The sequence below is a fragment of the Paroedura picta genome, chromosome 9 (genome assembly GCF_049243985.1).
Source record: "Paroedura picta isolate Pp20150507F chromosome 9, Ppicta_v3.0, whole genome shotgun sequence".
NCBI classification, from domain to species: domain Eukaryota; kingdom Metazoa; phylum Chordata; class Lepidosauria; order Squamata; family Gekkonidae; genus Paroedura; species Paroedura picta.
In genome coordinates, this window is record NC_135377.1 from 37,064,660 (window position 1) to 37,078,112 (window position 13,453).

General features: G+C 43.7%; 2 protein-coding genes across 2 annotated transcripts in view; one reads left to right on the forward strand and one right to left on the reverse strand.

Moving 5' to 3' along the window:
• Window positions 1-11,630, reverse strand: part of LOC143844769 (DGAT1/2-independent enzyme synthesizing storage lipids-like) — a 200,683-nt gene extending 189,053 nt beyond the window's left edge. Inside the window, exon 1 of the mRNA XM_077352394.1 lies at window positions 11,475-11,630. The gene's annotated coding sequence lies outside the window, so the exon portion shown is untranslated. The remainder of the gene's footprint in view (window positions 1-11,474) is intronic.
• Window positions 11,631-11,684: 54 nt separating this feature from the next.
• Window positions 11,685-13,453, forward strand: part of LOC143844772 (DGAT1/2-independent enzyme synthesizing storage lipids-like) — a 32,701-nt gene continuing 30,932 nt past the window's right edge. The window contains exon 1 of the mRNA XM_077352403.1: window positions 11,685-11,800. The gene's annotated coding sequence lies outside the window, so the exon portion shown is untranslated. The remainder of the gene's footprint in view (window positions 11,801-13,453) is intronic.

The following is a 13,453-nucleotide window of genomic DNA, read 5'->3' on the forward strand; positions in this document are numbered from 1 at the left end:
AGGGACTTGGGAATGTTCAGCTTGGAGAAAAGGAGGTTGAGAGGGGACATGATAGCCCTCTTTAAATATTTGAAAGGTTGTCACTTGTAGGAGGGCAGGATGCTGTTTCTGTTGGCTGCAGAGGAGAGGACACGCAGTAATGGGTTTAAACTTCAAGTACAATGATATAGGCTAGATATCAGGAAAAAAATTTTCACAGTCAGAGTAGTTCAGCAGTGGAATAGGCTGCCTAAGGAGGTTGTGAGCTCCCCCTCACTGGCAGTCTTGAAGCAAAGGTTGGATACACACTTTTCTTGGATGCTTTAGGATGCTTAGGGCTAATCCTGGGTTGAGCAGGGGGTTGGACTAGATGGCCTGTATGGCCCCTTCCAACTCTATAATTCTATGATTCTATGACACACATTCAACCCCATGCCCTTACAGACTGGACAACTCCTTCCCTTCCTCTTCCCACTGCCAAGCTCTAGTAACCGTTGTATTCCTGGATACAACGGGCTTTGCCTCTAGTCAACCATAAATCCCTGCCAAGATGTGGAACTCTTCCTGGTGAACTTCAAATGAATATGCAAAATCCAACAGCACTCAAAAGCAGATTTCCTTTGAGCACTGGCTCCACAGGAATCAGGCCTATTGTCAGAACTTTGGGGAGCAATGGAGCCAGGAAAACTGGCAGACTGTGCTTTGTTCAAAGAAAGGGTAAGGGGCAGGTTTTAATTCAGCACCTCACTGTGTGAGAACATTTCACATTTTACACAGAAGTCCTGGGGAGTCCTGAGGTCATCTGACAGTGAGGGTTTTGTGATTTCTGAAAAGACAGATGGATGGGGAGAAAATCACTTCTGTATCACAGCTGCTGGAGCTGTTGGTAAGAGAGAAGTTGTTTGATCTCCTCTTGGGGTGGCTGAGAAATCACATCTAGACAAGGAATCCAGGCACAGTAGATGCCACAGCCTTCTGGAGTAGGATACAGAGACAGAGCAAGCCTCACTGAGAGTTCTCATCCCAGCGGGGTCAAAACATTATCTCTCCAGTACTCTCCATTTAGCCACAAGCCAGTGAGGAAAGAGCCAAGTGCCTGGAGATGCTTCAACTGAAACTGAGCCTAATATCTATTCCATGTCAAGGGCAGATGTACTGATAGATCAGCTGGAGGGAACATTTTATCAGCATTTTAGATCTCTCAGATCTAGTGACAAGCCAAGAATCAACCCAAGCAGTAATCATTATCCACTTGTATGAGTTCACCTTATAGGAATTCCAAGCTATTTGGACTTAGAAATGCCCTGATGAAATTTCAGTGACTTGCTACGGGGATTCCAGTTGTTTATCACAACCTAAATGGATGCTCTGGCTCTGTTACCTAACTTATGGAATGAGTATCTGGGTATGTGTAGAGCATGCTTGCAATGCATGAGAAATGCTGGGCTTGTGATGGAAATCTGGTAATGCCAGACTGAGCATGCTGAAATTACGTATTTGGGACACAATGTACTTGGGACACAAAGAAGCAGGTAAAAATCATTCCTTGGGTTGGCAGGTACCATAGGAAGTCTGTGCCACAGTATAGCTCCTTTAACTGGCTTGTGCAGGAATTTACAGCCAGATATAGTCTGGACCAACACATTCCAGGAATCTTTTGAGGCTCCTAAATCCAAGCTTGTAGCTGTGTCAATGTTAAAGACTCCTAACTCCCAAAATACATTTGTGCTGCAAACCAACACATCAAGCTGGGATCTCAGAGGGGAAATGGGGCTGCACCAAATAGCATTCCTGAGCAGAAAATTCCTGCAGCACCATTCAATTATCAAGGAGGAGTGCTTGTAGAAATTTGAGATTATGCACTCTGCTTATTTCCATGAGTTAGGTGTCACTGAGTGTAGTGATATTGTGTGCAATGTAGAAGTTTTCTCAGCAGTTAGAACTCTCTCAGTCCTACCTACCTCACAGGGTGTCTGTTGTGGGGAGAGGAAGGGAAAGGTGCTTGTAAACTGCTTTAGGACTCCATTGGGTAGTGAAAAGTGGGGTATAAAAAACTGGCTCTTCTTGTTGTTGTCTGAAGATTGTCCAAGTGGATTTTCGCATCAGAAGACCAACCAGATGACCCTACATGATATTATGGGATGAGGATGAGAAATATGGATTGCTGGATTTTTTATCTTTTTTTGTGTGGCTTTTCCAAAGGCTTTGGGATAATCTGTGGATTCCACTCAAGGAGCCGAAAATTTGATGTGTCAGTTGGAACACTAACTTTGTCAACTAAGCTAAAATAACAGCTTCTGAGATATGGGAGCTCATTTGACAGATCATACCCAAAGAGTACTTGTAAATGGTTCAGCTTCCTCTTGGAGAAGAGTGACAAGTGGAGTGCCCCAGGGATCTGTCCTGGGGTCTGTGTTGTTCAACATATTTATAAATGATTTGGATGAGGGATTAGAGGGGGTACTTATTAAATTTGCAGATGATACTAAACTGGGAGGGGTAGCAAACACAACTGAACATCGAATCAGAATACAGGATGATCTTGATAAGCTTGAGAAGTGGGCTAAACTAAATAAAATGAAATTCAATAGGGACAAATGTAAAATTCTACATTTAGGTAGGAAAAACCATATAGAATGGGGGAGGCTCGTCTTGGCAGTAGCATGTGCGAAAAGGATCTAGGAGTCTTAGTAGACCATTTATTCTGCTCGGATTAGGCCTTACTTGGAGTACTGTGTTCAGTTTTGGACACTACAGTTGAAGATGGATGTAGACAAACTGGAGCGTGTCCAGAGGAGGGCAACAAAGATGGTGAACGGTTTGGAGACCTTTTGAGGAAAAGTTGGGGGAGCTTGGTCTGTTTAGCCTGGAGAGAAGATGACTGAGAGGAGATGTGATAACCATCTTCAAGTATTTAAAAGGCTGCCATATAGAGAATGGAGCAGAGTTGTTCTCTCTTGCCCCAGAGGGATGGACCAGAATCAATGGAATGAAATTAATGCAAAAGAAATTCTGTCTAAACATCTGGAAGAAGTTCCTGACAGAACGGTTTCTCAGTGGAACAGGCTTCCTCAGAACATGGTGGGTTCTCCATCTTTGGAGAATTTTAAACAGAGGCTGGATAGCCATCTGACAGAGAGGCTGATTCTGTGAACGTTCAAAGGGGTGGCAGATGACAGTGGATGAGTGATAGGGTTGTGAGTGTCCTGCAAAGTGCAGGGGGCTGGACTAGATGCCCCAGGGGATCCCTTCCAACTCTATGATTCTATGATTGGCCAGGACAAAGTTTTGCACATGATAAAGACCCTCCCTCCAAAATGTTAGCATGCACAATCATATGACTCAAGAATAACCAGCCTTTCATCATGGAAAGCTCCAGAATGTACTGCTGATTGTTGATCAAAAAGTTATAACACCTGACAAACACTTCTAACTCTAAAAAACAAGAAGTTCAGACTCATTGTTTTAGGATGCTGGATGTTATGGGTTTGGGCTTTTGCAGTTCCCTGGGTGTCAAAGTAAACAGCGAATGAGGGAGAAATTAATGGCATTTCAATACATCGGTAGCAATAGCGTTAGGCCAGCTGAATGGTGTAGCGCTAAATATTATCGTGTCCCCCAGCCCCTCCTCACCTGTTTGCTTTCTTGCATACTAGTCATTTTTATGTGGAGTTTTTGTTCCAGGTTGGCCTCTTAAATACACTGGGTTATTCTTAGCCTTACCCTGTCATTTACCAGTCGTCACTCTCCCCCCCCCCCAATCTGTTTTCAGTATACCTTTGGGCTGATATTTCTGGAAAAAAGCACATGAAGTGTTTTTGAAAGAGTCCATTCAGTTTGCTGCATTAAAAGTCCTGCCCCATCCAGAACAGTTTCAGTGTTCTCTCAGGATTATGCAAAAAGAAGTTTGTTTCAGAAGAAAAAATAAGAGCACCTTTAAAAGACATCCCAGTTGCAAAGTTTACATCAGAACATAAAAAATATTAAATCAAACAATAATAATTCCAGAAATCATATCATATACAAATGCATGGTAATGAAATAAAAGTACAATTAAAATCTGTTCCAGATATAATTTTAAACAATAAAGATTAGTAAGAAAAATAAAGTACCAGATCCATATGGGTTTTCATAAACATTTATGGAAAGATAAATGAAAAAAAGACTATACTCCCAATGTGGCAAGACACATATATAATGCTAAGACATAAAGAGGTTTGTGAAGTATTACTACCACATTTTTTAAAACTACTTACTACTGAATAATTTGTTGCAATTCTGACAGAAAGATTAAGAAAAAGGTCAAATACGTATTGTACCAAAGAGGTACATGTAAAATGTATATATAAGATTAGTTATATAAGATTTTATTCCAGCTGGAAACAGAAGATGAGAAAATGAAAAGATGTATGATTAAGTGGATTTAAAACCTTGAAGAACAGATATCTATGCAATAATGACTATAGAGAAAACATATAAGATTTATAGTTAGCCAGACACAAAGAGAAAATTGATAGACATTATTTTAAAATAGTATATAAATAATTTAAAAAGGGCATTGAGAAAGCAGATAAAAATCACAACGGAAAATGCTGGGAGTATCAAGACATAGGGGATTTTTATATTACTGTTCCATACCAGATATTATTAGTTTTTGGTCTGATTTTGAGCAAAATGATACAAGGACAAGGGTTTCATATAATGAATTTCCTTACATTAATGAGCTGTCTCTGAAGGATGATGGTCATTACAAACAGTGTCGCTGTCCTCCTACCTCCCACTGACCTTTTCCCCACGTGATCTTTCTTGCAGGTTTTTAAAACATTCTAAATGGTTTCTATATAGTGAGAAAGCAATATAGCATTTTTGGGCTGTAGCGGCCCCATTGAAATGCCTTGACTCCATTGACTCAATGGCATCTTAATGGTGCTGCTATAGCATTGAAGTGCTATACTGGTTTAGTGCTATAGCAGCGCCAGTTAGAATGTGCAATAAAGGTCACGCAGAAAAAAGCATTACCGGAAACACTATGGACTTTTTAAACATTACACCACAGTGATTCACAAGTGCACTGAAGAGGTGAACATCAGAAGCAAGCAGTTTATCTCAAAAGCAGCTCATCCACACTTTGCTAATCTGGTGCAAGCAAGTCTATATGAACAGGTAAATAAATTCTGCTAGCAACCAATTATTAGAATACAACGGCGATTTGGAAATGGCCACAAGCAGATCTGTTAGAAAATTTTATGAGGGACTGAGTGTGTATAATGTATATTATACTAGCAGGAGACAAACTTAATCATATCATATACAAATGTATGGTAATGAAATAAAAGTACAATTAAAATCTGTTCCAGATATAATATCTGGAATATAAGAGGGTTCTTGGTATGAGATATATAATAGACTTTATAAATATGTAAAAATGATAAATATGTTATATTCAGTACATAGTGATGATGAAATTAAAGCTTAAATAATTAATATAACAGTATCTCAAAAGAAATAAAAGCTATTGTACATTATAGATAATACTTTAAATTATAATGATGGAAGATGAGGGAAAATATTCTATACATTTTGTATTACACTATTGTCTTCAACAAATGCAATTATGCCCGCCCTTCACCCCTTTATTTGGTACCCCTACTGTTTTCCTAAATTAAAAAAAATATCCTGTCCCATTCAACCATTTCTCTACCCCAGTTCTGAGCGACTTCCTTTCTCCCCCTGAGTTACTGTTATTATCCCTGAAAATAGCCCATCATTAAAAAACAAAACAAAAAACTTGAGACCATGTTGATATTCCTCTGTAGCTAGCTGCCATAAAGTGAGAGTTGTCTTATAGTAGAATGGTACATTGTACTTTTTGTTCCTTAACATGCTAGCATTAATGGACAGTTCCCACCTGATTTTACAAGGGGAGATTAGGAATTTACCAAGCAGGATGGCGGAGGGGGACCCAGCTCCATGCACGACTATCTCTTTCATTTATACATAAACACAATTCCCAGATCCTTGAGGGATCCTGGACTACCTTGGTGGTCTCCCATCCAATTCTGCTTAGCTTCCAAGATCAGGCCAGGTTAGAGCATCAGAGTTATCATTCATTTTACTGCTCTGTATGTGGTCATGCCTCAAGCTCCAAAATCTAGTTTCTGTAGATAATCTTCAGTTTACACAGCCTGATAATATGCACATGATACTTGTAGTAGTGAGGTCTTTTGCACTCATCCCAACATGTAATATCTGCTACAGAGAAGCTCTTTATATTTTAAGGCATGTACGGACCCTATAGTCGGGGCTCAAAATAATTACCAAGAAGTGCTGGGAGATGAAGAAACGCTTTCAAACGTACTTATTTCAGGAATGAAGACCAGACAGATATCATCCAGATTTTCAGTTCCATTCTCACCCCCTCAAAATAAAATCATACATAATCTTTCTGATAGACCACTTATGGTTATTGAAGAATCTGTACTTTCAAAAGGCTTAAGTTTTGTACCCATGTATAAATACAACGCTCTCAGAACAAGAATAGACTTATTTAAGATCACTAGAACTTTGAAATTGAGATATATTTTTTCTAAAGACAGTAACAATTTAGATATTGAAAAATTAAGAATTAAATCCACATACAACCCTCTTACTGAAACACTTGAAATAATTATGTTTGAAAGAGTAGTTAACAGGTACATAGTGTCAATGGAAAAGAAACATAAGTTAGCACCTAATAGTCTTTCTTTAGAAGAATTTAAGGCTCTATACCAATTAAAAATGATTCCTCCATCACTATTAAGGCTGCGGATAAGGCAGGAGGTATTGTGGTAATGAACACTAGGGATTTTGAGCAAGAAGCCATGAAACAGCTATCCTTATCCATTGTTGTTCCTCTATATATTTATGAAACAGCCTAGGGGGTGGGACATGTCCGGCTGTCCAAGTTGGAATAGGGCCAATCAGGGCCAATCAAACTTTGCCCTGATTGGCCCTGCCCCTGCAGCTCCTGCCCTCCTGCCCTGGATTCTAGCCTCTTTGCTCTCAGAGGACTCAGTGCCTGGAGCCAGCAGCATGTCAGGTGAGAGGGCCCTGAGCAAAGGGTTGTGGTGGAGGGCTTGCTAACAGGGGCTTCCTGGCCTGCTAGGCTGGGCCTGCTGATGAGGGCCTCCCGGCCTGCTGACTGCCTGCTAAGGAGCTCTGTCCCAGGCCTCCTAAGGAGCTGCCCAGCCCCCACCTGCCCCATTTGATTTGGCTGCAAGCTGCAGCCCAAAGCCACTTTAAGCTGCCTGGCCAGGGGAGGGGGCCCTTTCAAGGCCTGTTCTTAGGAACGGGCTTTGAAGCTAGTCAGATAATAAATTTAAAAAAATGTACTTTATAGTTTTCAAGACACATTAATGAAATTAATACGGGTGGTGATACATGATAGACTGGGTCAATACTTTATTTCCAACCAGGAAGCGGATTTCTTAATTAATAAATATCCAGTAATTCCATACTTTTACATGTTACAGAAAATCCATAAAAATTTGAATAAACCCCCAGCCAGACCTATAATTGCACAGACATGTTTGGCATTAGAATCTCTTTCAAAATTCATTGACTTTTTTTAATGATCCCATTAACACCTGTTATTTTGAAGGATTCTACACAATTCATTACACTCAGAGAATCCTGAAGTAGAACAACATGCTTTATTGGTTACCTGTGATGTTAAGGCATTGTATACAAACATCCCGTTGGATGAAGCGAGGGAGGTAGCCAGAAAATAGATATCAGGGACATCAAACAACCTCCCACAAATTTCTTGTTAGACCCTTTCCCCCCAATTTGTTGGAAAATTATATTTACAAGTCCATGTGTTTTCTATGAGCTCTGCCTTGTCTCCAAACCTAGCAACATTGTTCATGTATGAATGAGAAATGAAATGGCTCAGAAATGAATATACGAATCCTTATTTGAGGAATATAGCATTCTTAACTCGATTCTTAGATGACATTTTTTTATATACAAAGATCCAGACACACCAGGAATTTATCTCATGGGCAAATTCAATACACGAGACTATAAAACTTGAATGTAATTTTCATCAGTTTAAGATTTCATTTTTGGACATGTATAGACGTAAGGATAATAATAGGTAAAGGTAAAGGTATCCCCTGTGCAAGCACCGAGTCATGTCTGACCCTTGGGGTGACGCCCTCCAGCGTTTTCATGGCAGACTCAATACGGGGTGGTTTGCCAGTGCCTTCCCCAGTCATTACCGTTTACCCCCCAGCAAGCTGGGTACTCATTTTACCGACCTCGGAAGGATGGAAGGCTGAGTCAACCTTGAGCCGGCTGCTGGGATTGAACTCCCAGCCTCATGGGCAAAGCTTTCAGACGGCTGCCTTACCACTCTGCGCCATAAGAGGCTCTTAAGAATAATAATCATTCTTATTAAATAATAAATAATAAGATATTATTTAATAATAAGGTACTATTTGTTTTTACTTATAAAAAATCCACAGACTGTAATACTTTATTAGAAATTAATTCTTATCACCCTAGACAACTTAAAGAAAATCTGCCAATAGGACAGTTTTTTACGGCACCGCTGCATAACCACCGGTGAAAGGGACTATAACTCAGCTGCTAGAAACTCTTTATGAGAGTGAAACTATCCTCAGGCAGTAATTACCAGAGCAAAAGACAGAGTGGAATTGACCTTGTTAATGTGCCTTGTTAATTTACGAAGTGCCTTGTTAACTTACAAAGAACTTGTGCCACTTAATAAGATGGTTTGTGTATTTGACTTTTCTCCTTATTCACACAAAATTAAGAATATTATTTCTAGACACTGGCACATGATACACTCCTAGTGTATCCGAGAGACCGCCTCCCTGCCTATACCCCCAGAAGAGCTCTACATTCTACCTCCTACCGCATTTGCTGGCAGGGTCTCATGGGAGTTGTAGTCCATGGACATCTGGAGGACCACAGGTTGACTAACCCTGCTCTAGGTCATGTACACAGCTACGCTTCCCAACCATATTCTGCATGATTGCACCACTTCTGGGGGTCCTTGAAGCCTGAAGAATGTTTCAGTGGTTTCTCAATGGTAAAAAAGTTAAGAAAGGCTGTTTCAGAAGGATGATTAATGAACAAGTCCAAATTATGAAGCACTTCAATGGAGTCTGGTGGCACATGTCATATTTTCTGGTGGAATATTAATTTACTTGTACTGTTTGTACTTGTACTTAAAGCACATCTCACTTTCAAACTGCTAACAGTTATTCGTTCCATGTTAGCATTGCATATCCTGCTCCCACTTAAATTCAGCAACCAACAAGAACAGCTAATACATAAAGCGCATATTCTAATATGTGACAGTTTTCATCTTTACTATTACCCTTGTATTAAAAAATATAGCATTGACAGATGTTGAAAAGTACACTATATTTCAGACAACTTTGCTCTTTAAAGTCTTGAATTAAACATTCACCAGAAGAAATGTAAAAGCATTGTTTGGACACAAATATACAACTTAATCCAAAAGGATATGTAATTAGAAGCAGAACTGGTTTACTACCCATGTGACCTAGGGGGTACTTGTGGGCAACAGGAGCATCAGCACACTACAGGGGGTTGTTGTTTTGCTCCCAGGTGGCAGCAACATAGTGATGGATATAGCTTATGTGTTATGCTGGCTTCCCTTCCCTTGCCTCTGTTACATGAATTCACCCCATCCAAGCCACACTCCAGAGGTTTTGCCAGCACCCGCAGAATGCTTCATAGAGCAAGTCTACAGCAGCAAGGGAGAAGACAGTCGGTACTTCTCAGATCCAACCAGGTCTGCACTGGGTGGCTCAGAGTCCATAACTCTCCCAAGAGGACCAAACTATTTTTCAGTCATCCTATTGCAGGCCAGAGGCTCTAGCTGCCAGAGCATCTCATATTCATCATGGATGGTGGCCACTGCATGGCTTGGGAGATGGCCATTGCCTCCATCCAGACGGCTTCTGGTCATATCCAAATGGCCTCCAAAAGGGTTGTGGCTGCATCACTTTAGGAGGTCACTGATATACTGTTTGGGGCTTCTGGAATGGGTTGATTTATGATTTGACTGTGGGGTGAGGGTTGATTGGATTGTGAGGTGGGATAAGTTGATGGGAAAGGCATGTTCACACTCCCATGCCAATATCACCCTGATACAGTTTTGAAGTTGAGTACCAAAGAACCTGACATTCAGCACCTAAGGAGAATTTCGGTCAAAGTAGTTCAGCAGTGGAATCAGCCTCCTAAGGAGATGGTGAACTCCCCTTCATTAGTGATTGTTAAGCAGTGGCTGGACAGAGACTTTTCATGGATGCTTTAGGTTAGGGGTTCGCAAAATGGGTGTTATGCCTCCACTGGAAGTGTTGGAAGAATCCAGGGGGCGGTGAGGAATTTGGGGGCAGCAGTCTGACTCTTCCTGCTGCAGATGTGTTTTCCTAGCAAGAGACATTCCAAGGTGGCTTTCCATTGCCTGCCTCTGGGTAGTGGTGACCTTGGACTTCCTTGGTGGTCTCCCATCCCAGTGCTGACCAAGGTCAACCCTGCTTAGGTTCCTGAAGAAAACAACAGATTCAGAAGATGGGCTGGATGGGATCATATTCCTCCTGAGCTTCTTCCCCTCCTTCCCAGGCTCCCCCAGATCTCCAGGAATTTCTTAACCCAGGGTGGCCAACCCTTCCCCAAAGGCCTCCACCTTTGGGAGGATAAAAAGCCTTCTGCTGCTTCCTCCTGACCATGGGATCTTCCATTACTTGCTTAGCTGTGTGACTTTCTTTCCCTGTCTGTCTTTCTCCCCAGTTAGGACCTAAAGTAGTTTTTACAAATGACTTTTACAAAGAACTTATATATTTTTGTCCCAACTAAAATATGGCTGCCACATACCAACCCCAAAAGAAATTTGTATGTAGGCAATGTAGTGTGTTTAGAATTTGTAGTAGACCTAACACCAGGAAAAAGGGGCGTGTACATATGTGTGGGCATGGGGGGGCACTAGGAATATGGCCTGGGAGCCAAGGGGGCAGCAGCCTGAAAAAGTCTGGGAACCATGGATCTTGCATTGAGCAGGGGGTTGGACTAGATGGCCTGTGTAGCCCCTTTCCAACGCTAGCATTCTATGATTCTATTACTTTGGAGCCAGTTGACACAACGACAAAGAAACTATTTTCTTCGAGCCAGGCAGCACCATTAAAGAAGGCAAAAGGTGCCCATTCCTTGACCTCTGCCACTTGGGTCCACTGCCCAAGACAAGGACCAGAGCAGGAGGCAGTGCAAAATAGCTTGGAGGGGCAAAATATCTCCCACCCCCAGTGAGCGCAGACTCACGGAAGCCCATGCAGGGATACTTTTGGTTAGTCTTTAAGGTGCCACGAGATCCCTCCCTGGGAGTATATTGAAATTCTATAATTTCAGGGATAACTGGATTGGGGGAGGGGAGCACGTCATTCAATGGAAAGACACAGTACCAGTTCAAGAGGAGACGGTTCGCCCACCGAAACGCTGGCTCTGTTTCAACGTCAAGCGCGCTGGTCCAGCCGCGGTAACTTTCCGACTGCTGAGCCTGACAAGGATCTTCCCAGACCCGCCTGGGGTTACGCCAGAAGTCCTTGCGCGAAGCCCGCTGCTTCCCGACCCATTTCCCATACGCAAGGCCGAATTGGCCAATCGGCGCTCGGGGCGCAGCGAGTTGCGTTTGCGTACTTGAGAAAAGGGCCGCCACCGCGGAGCGCAGGCTGGCTTCGAGCGCGGCGCTGGGAGGATCCACTCCGCTGCCTTCAGCCGTCCAGTGCTGGTAAGCGCCCTTTCCCTCGTCGTCCGCGCGGCGCGGTGAGGCGAGGCGCGGCGGAAGGTCCCTGGGAGAGTTGCCCGGTGAAGCAAGACGACGCGCGCCCGAGATGTTTGGGCTCGTTTTCGAGGGCGGGACGCGGGGAGTTCTCAGGGCTGGCCAGGCGGGGAGAAGGTGCCGAGCGCTGTGGGAGTCGCGGCCTCGTCCGCAAAGGGAAGGCGGCGCGGGTGCAGAACCGGAGGGAGGTGGTACCGATGGGCCATTGGCCGGCCGAGGACCATCTCGGAGCGGCGCCCGCGCGGGACCCCCGACCCAACAGACAGGGTTCGGGTCGGAATGGCTGAGGAGCTCTAGGCAAACGCCAGTCTTCGTCTGGAGGACTGGCCTTGCAATTGGGAGTCGCGTGTCTCGTGTGTGCCTGCGCGTGAACGAGATTGCTTGAAAAGCAACGTTTTCAGGTGTTTTAAACTCACCCTTAACATATATGGGGAGCATCAATTCACCCCAACTGATGGCGATACCAGCAGGGGGCTTTCCCGTCCAAGTACATCTGCTGCTTCGCCTCTGGGATCTGAGGAGAGCAGGCGATGCCACACCACCTCCCCCCGCCCTTTCTTCTGTAGCAAGTGGTCCAGTGGGTAGGCAGTGGGCAGTGATGCTTCTGCTTTCTTTATATGGTTTTCAAAGCCATAAGTGCCCCAAGTGCTGAAATACAAATAGGAGATGCTGAATACCTAAAAGTTCATTCTCTGTAGTTGATGGGTGTGAGATAATTTGCAAGCCAGTCCTTAATTGTAGTTTGTGCTGGTACAGTAATGCTTATATCTAAAAAAGGTAAAGGTATCCCCTGTGCAAGCACTGGGTCATGTCTGACCCTTGGCAGACTCACTACGGGGTGGTTTGCCAGTGCCTTCCCCAGTCTTTACCGTTTACCCCCCCAGCAAGCTAGGTACTCATTTTACCGACCTCGGAGGGATGGAAGGCTGAGTCAACCTTGAGCCGGCTGCTGGGATTGAACTCCCAGCCTCATGGACAGAGCTTTCAGACTGCATGTCTGCTGCCTTACCGCTCTGCGCCACAAGAGACTCGTGCTTATATATACATGCCTTCAAACCCCTACAGTTTAGAACAATGCTAAACACTTCTGTTTTGGAAATGGCATAACAGCTCCATGAGTTTAACGTGAAATCTGGACACTTTATATATTTTGTAAATGGCATAATGCACATTGGTGTGTCCATAATAGCCACCAGAAAGAGCCCACTGGGGCTACCCAGCACTGGGGTTTATCCCCTCCCCCCCCAGTAACCCCAGCCCCAAAATAGGGGTAGGAGGATGGGGCTGCCCTGGCTGCTTTGAGGGATGGGGAGGGCCCACCATTTCCTGCCAAGGGATGGGATGGAGCTCCCTGACCTTGCCATGACAAAGGATAGGGCAGTACTGCTCATCCACTCAAGGGACGGGACAGGGCTGCCATAGCCCGTTTTCACATGGACCAGCCTTGCTGCCACCATGGACAGGACCTCCTACACAATAAGCCTTTCTTCACCAGGCAAAGGACAAAAGGCCCTACTCAGCCTCACTATGGCAAAGAATAGGGGTGCCTGGCCTCATTATGGCCTGGCTCAGCAAAGGCTGGGATGGGGTCACACCACCTGG